This window comes from Falco peregrinus, chromosome 3 (assembly GCF_023634155.1).
Source record: "Falco peregrinus isolate bFalPer1 chromosome 3, bFalPer1.pri, whole genome shotgun sequence".
NCBI classification, from domain to species: Eukaryota; Metazoa; Chordata; class Aves; order Falconiformes; family Falconidae; genus Falco; species Falco peregrinus.
The window spans coordinates 5,897,690-5,903,689 of NC_073723.1; positions in this window are offsets into that span (position 1 = coordinate 5,897,690).

Below are 6,000 nucleotides of genomic sequence, written 5' to 3' on the forward strand. Positions count from 1 at the left end.
TCCTTTATCTGTGGAGATACAAAAATAACCTCTACCGATAAATAACACCGGATTAGGTCCTTTCCATACGCCTGAAGCCATATTTTTATACAAAACATTCAAACCAGGAACTGTAGTTGTTTGGTTCCCTCACGCTGTTTGGTGATGTATAACAACAGGTGGTCCCTCTCTATCCTCTGTAAGGGAGAGATAGTTTAAGGTAAACAACATCTTAGTCAACCGTTTAGTTCCATCTATGTCCTGCGGTACTTTCTGTCTCTGAAGATAATCCTTCAGGGTACGGTTTGCCCTTTCAACAACTGCTTGCCCCATTGGGGAGTGAGGAATCCCTTTAACGTGTTTAATTCCCCAAGTTGTCATAAACCTAGCAACTCCTTCACTACTATACGCTGGACCATTGTCTGTCTTTATTTCTACAGGTACTCCCATGACAGCAAAACAAGACATTAAGTGTCTCTCCACATGTAATGCCTTTTCACTGGTTTGTGCAGTGGCCCATATAAAATGAGAATAGGTGTCAATTGTGACATGCACACACTTGAGCTTCCCAAAGTCAGGTACATGTGTTACATCCATTTGCCAAACCTGAAGTGCCTTCAGACCTTTTGGGTTAGTGCCCACCCCTAAACCATGTCCATGATGACTACATTGAGGACAGGAGCAAACAATACCCTTTGCATCTGCTATGGGTATTTTATACTGTCGATGTAAAGACTTTGCATTTTGATGAACCATCTCGTGGCTGTTACAAGCTTCTTCAAACTTATTTGTTGGAGGAGTTATTGCCAGACAGCTGACTGCTTCATCAGCTCTAGCATTACCTTCGCCCAAACCAATGGTCCACTGATGACTTCTAATATGCATAATACAAAATTCATGTTTTCTCTGTCGAAGAGTACTACGCAGTTGTAGAAACACTTCACCAAGATGTTGGTTCTTTGTCTCTCTCAACAAGGCATCTTCAATGTGCTGTACTACACCAACTACGTACAATGAGTCTGATACTATGTTTACAGGTGTATTGTTCCAGCTTCCCAACGCCTAACGTACTGCTTTCAGTTCTAAGGTTTGAAGGTTGTCCCATGGTTCACCGGTGATCATGTGTTTCTGCCACTGATTATTGGATTGCCAAACACACGCAGCCTCCTTCATCTTTCGCCCTGCATCCGTGAACACCGTTGGCCCTTCAACTGGTCTTTTTGAGCATAATATCTTGCAATCCACTGGTAATGTTCTAACATCTTCCAGAGAGGTCCTTTTGGCCGGTTGTTGTGTACAACACCTGTATAACCCATCAAGGCTTCTTGTATGGCTGTTGAATGTCTCAGGAGCCACTCATAATCATCACCACGGACTGGAATACTGATATCTGCCAGTTCAGTCCCATCAATTTCAACAATCCTGTCTCTTCCTTTTCTCACCAAGGCCGCTACTGCTTCAGGACGACTTAAAATACGATGTCTGGGTTGCAATGGCAAAAACAACCACTCTAAAACGATCGCTGTATTTTCCCCCTTTTTCTTTGCCATTGTAAAATAACGGCAAAAGGTGAAGTGGCAACATTACAAACCAAAAAAGATAACGGATGATTCACCATTCAGCGACCACACCAGCCAGTCTGAGTCTTGCGGGACACGACTTCTAGGGCAGCCCGCTATTTTGGTGAACAAGTTCGAGGACTGTTGGCTTCGGTGCCATGCAACCAGGATCAGAACAGTTGCAAATCATCGTTAGTGAGGCCAACTATATTACAAACCCACTGTAGGTCTCCTAAAAGCCTTTGAGCATCATGCAGATTAGTTATTTGTGTAGTAAGAGTTACCTTCTGGGGTTGGATTTGAGCATCTGAGATGAGCCAGCCCAAATATTTCCATGGGGCTGAATGTTGAACCTTCTCAGGCACCACAGTCAAACCACATGATAGAAGGTAGTCAACAAGCCATTTCATTTGATCATCTGAAATCCCTTGTTCAGCGGCCAATAAAATATCGTCCATATAATGATAGATCAGGATGTGAGGCCAACGTTGTCATACCGGAACAAGTGCCCAATCTACAAAAGTCTGACACGTCGTAGGAGAGTTCTTCATTCCTTGTGGTAAGACAACCCATTCATACCGTTTGACCAGAGTGGCACGGTTTATTGATGGCAGAGTGAATGCAAATCTTTGCATGTCATCAGGATGTAAGGGAATCGTAAAGAAACAGTCTTTCAGATCTATCATAACAATTTGCCAATTCTGAGGGATCATTGTAGGAGTTGGAAGACCAGGTTGCAACGCTCCCATCGCTAACATCTGATCATTAACCTTCCATAAATCATGTCCCAGTTATAAGCACCAAGATTATTAAACACTACGGGACAAGCTAACGAGCTAGTCACCTGTCAGTCAACCTCCAAAATAGCATCACGAACAATACTGGACCAACGCTGTAGAATTGGATCTTTTCTCGGGTTCAGCATTGGAGGTGTAGTTGGGCTAACTGGAGGGACTACAGGTATTGAAGTAGTAGGCAGGTTCATTTCAACTCGCTTTTCCAGTTTTCTTAATTTATCTATTATCTCCTGCAAGGATTTCTCTGTATTGTTATCACAAAGCTTCTCCCCGCCTTCCTCCTCAAATTCGTCCGACGTTGTTTCAGGAAGAGGAGGATACGACATCGGACAGCGCTTTCGCCCACCCTGACGTGACCTACGAGCTGTGGCCACCCTCCGCTTTGGTCTTGCTCCACCCACAGCTCCGACTGGTGCAGCACGACTCGCTGCTCTGCCTCCCTGGGGAGGCTCAACAGGCTTTTCGGGTTTCGGCTCAGTTACAACAGACCCCCGAGGAGTAACTTCCGGTCTGTCCGCTGTCTTATCTAAAAACTCCTGCACTGTTGAACACGCAGAGGCTGACATACCCTTCACAGGACGAGCATGCCCAACTCCGAAAAATGTAGCCAAGAGAGAAGGCTTAGGTGAATCACCGTTCTGCTCTATTGGCTTTTCTACCACATCTCCTCCCAACGCTTCTATAGCTGCTGCCACTACTTTTTTTTTTCCGCCTTCATAGATACCAGAGTGTTAACTATCGACCGCCATGTAGCTCCTAACGCTTTAGATTCTTTTTCTTCTTTACCTCCCTCGATCGTAGTACGCCAGAGGCAATTTCCCACTTCTTTCCATTCTGTAATACTAAACAATAACACGGGCTCGGGAATCATCCTTTTTTCATGCCCAGCGAACTAAGGCCTCCACTTCTGTTTCTTTAATGCTCTCCCCTCTCTTAAAGAGGATACTAGTTAAGAGCTTAATTGCCGCGTCTAATTCCATCGCGGTCTTCCTGAGTGCTCCCCCCTCTCTCAGAGAGGGTATCAGCGGAGAGCCCTGCTGCGTTTTTTTGGTTGGTTTTTTTTTTTTTTTTTTTTTGTCACGGTATTCCTTAGTGCTCCCCCCTCTCTCAGAGAGGGTATCGGTGGAGAGCCCTTCCGTGTTTTATTCGTCGTGGTCTTACCTCCGGTGGGGGTGTGATCTGCAGCTCTACACCGAACTCTGGACTCCGCTTTTCGCCTTCCAGGTTGCGCCCACCTCTGACCTCCAGCTCCCTAATCGGACAACTGCCCTTCGGGTCTGATGCACAGAGACTTCCGCATTTAAGCGAACAGCATTTAAGCTAAACCCCATTTAAGTGAACTGCATTTAAGCAACTAAATGGGTCCCTGTTCGGGCGCCAGACGAAGAGGGTCCCCCGTGGAGAGTCAGCCAAGTCACGACAATCACACCAATATGGCTACATGCCGTGCTCACTTTATTAAACAAACAGGTCATATTTATAACCTAAACCAACCGCTCACACGACTTTACACACAGGTGATTGGATAAATGTTTCTGGTCACGCGGGCGTCCGTGTCGCTGATCGGTGGGCATGCTGCAGGCGCCTGATCAGAGTGTGCCGCTGAGAGTGTGTTGATTTCGCGGTTCCCAGGACTTGCTCTGCACCTGGCTTCTTGTTTGTGCATAGCTTGTTTTCTTTCTCACACTGCTTGTTCCAAGGACAATTTAAACTTGCTCTGCAGCTTCAACTAACAGGCCTGGGTTGTCCAACCTGGACAATGGTAACGTATGTCCTCGGTCCTTTAAAAATCCCTCTACAAATTATTAGCATGGAGGGTTTTCTTAATGAATATTAAGGAATGGTATGTTTGAAATGTGTGTAAACTCAAATAGAGTATAGTCTCTGTTGGCAGCAGCAAGGACAAATAGTTCCCTAAAGGAATGGGAGCCAAGAGCCAAGCATGGTAACATCAGCAGCAGAGGCAATGGCCTCACCAGTAAGGGCCCTATCCTGCAGCACCTGAGAGAAGTAAGAAGGCCAGGAGTTGTGATGATAGCTATCCCCAGATGAGAGTCCTGATGATCAGAAAGGGTCCACAGTGATAAGATAGGTCCAGGGTCAAGCCTGAAAATTGAGTCAGCAAGTCAGGATCAGGTCTAGAAACAGTAACTAAGAACAGCCACAGCCCAGTGATCTCTGGTAAGTCCATTGTGATGAGGTCCTTGGTCCACAGGTCAGGGTCTGGATCAACAAGTTCCACAGTCAGGCACAAGACTGGCTGTGAAGCAGCTGAAAATGCAGTGCAGGCAGGGGTTGAGGGTGAGAGCCTTAGCCTGAAAAGCAGCTTCCAAGAGAAGGCAAGGCAGCTCTCATTGAGTCTTCTAGATTTATTAAGAGCAGCTTTATCAATGGGTGCTACCTGTGCTCTTTCTAAATTGGCCCTAATCCAGGGAGACAAACCCCCAAGAAAGGGGAAAATGAGATCAGATCTCGAACAGCCTCTGTCCCCTCAACCAGAGTAAAAAGATTGACTCCAGGTCTCCCAGGAGTCTGAAACTAGAACTGTTATTTTTAAAAGAGGCTTGATCAATCTTTGCATGGTTTTGAAGGTGTTTAAGGCCTAGCTTCAAGATGGGAGGTGTGATCTTACAGAGGCAGAAATATTTTTTGCAGTTACAGAAAAACTTTTTTTTCTGCTCCTGGAGAAAAGAAAGATTTAAAATACACCTCTCTGTATCCTGCTTTCTGCTGTCAGTGAGCTAAAAATATTTTGGTGAATCTAATTCTCTGATATGTGACTGTTCTAGGTTTTTTTGTCAGGGAAGTCATGGTATTAAATTCAGGTTTACTGCTTCCATTACAATGGCAATGTGTGTAAGAATTAGCTGTTGCAGCTTTGAGTGTTGCAAGACTCATGGTCTTTCATCCATGTAGTTCCTCTTCATTTGTTTAAATAAACAGGACTGGAGTTTATAAGAAAATGGTTTACTGTAAGATAGTACCTTAATTCATGTTTGTTTCATCTCCAAACTGAAAATAGCCCTGCAGGGAGGACCCCATAATATTCTGTGTAGCAAAGCGATAATTCAGAAAACCTTTTCACTTGCTACTTAGACTGTCTAGCCCATGCACTACAACAACTTAGCTGCATGCTTGCACCTCCGTTAGGCTAATTTGATTTTGCTATATGATTAAAATACTAATCCCGACTAAACTGATTTTATCCTTCCTGACTGAAAAACAGGAAGCACTGGCAGAAGGAAAAGCAACGAGAGGGTATCAGAGGTCCCTTATTAAACTTAGTGACACTAATGCTCTCCCATGAGTACAATTAAAGGTAAAGTGAGATGGTGGGGCACTATACATATAAGCAAAGAATTGGCTAATAGGAAAGAAACCATTTCAGTAAAACAATGAGAAACCTGTTCCTCTGAGACTTGCTGTGGAACTAACATGCATAATTTTTCATCTGTTTCAGAAATTTTGCAATACTAATAGACCATATAGGAAAAGAAAATCATTAAGTGTCCAGCAATGAATCCTTGCCTATTTAGCAACATTATGAACTGAAAGTAAACCTCTTTAACTGCCTCATGTTTATTCTATTACACTGATAGTCTTATTAGTATGCTGAACAGTCTTAAATAATGTTATTTTATATTCAATTAATTGTGAAATTGTGA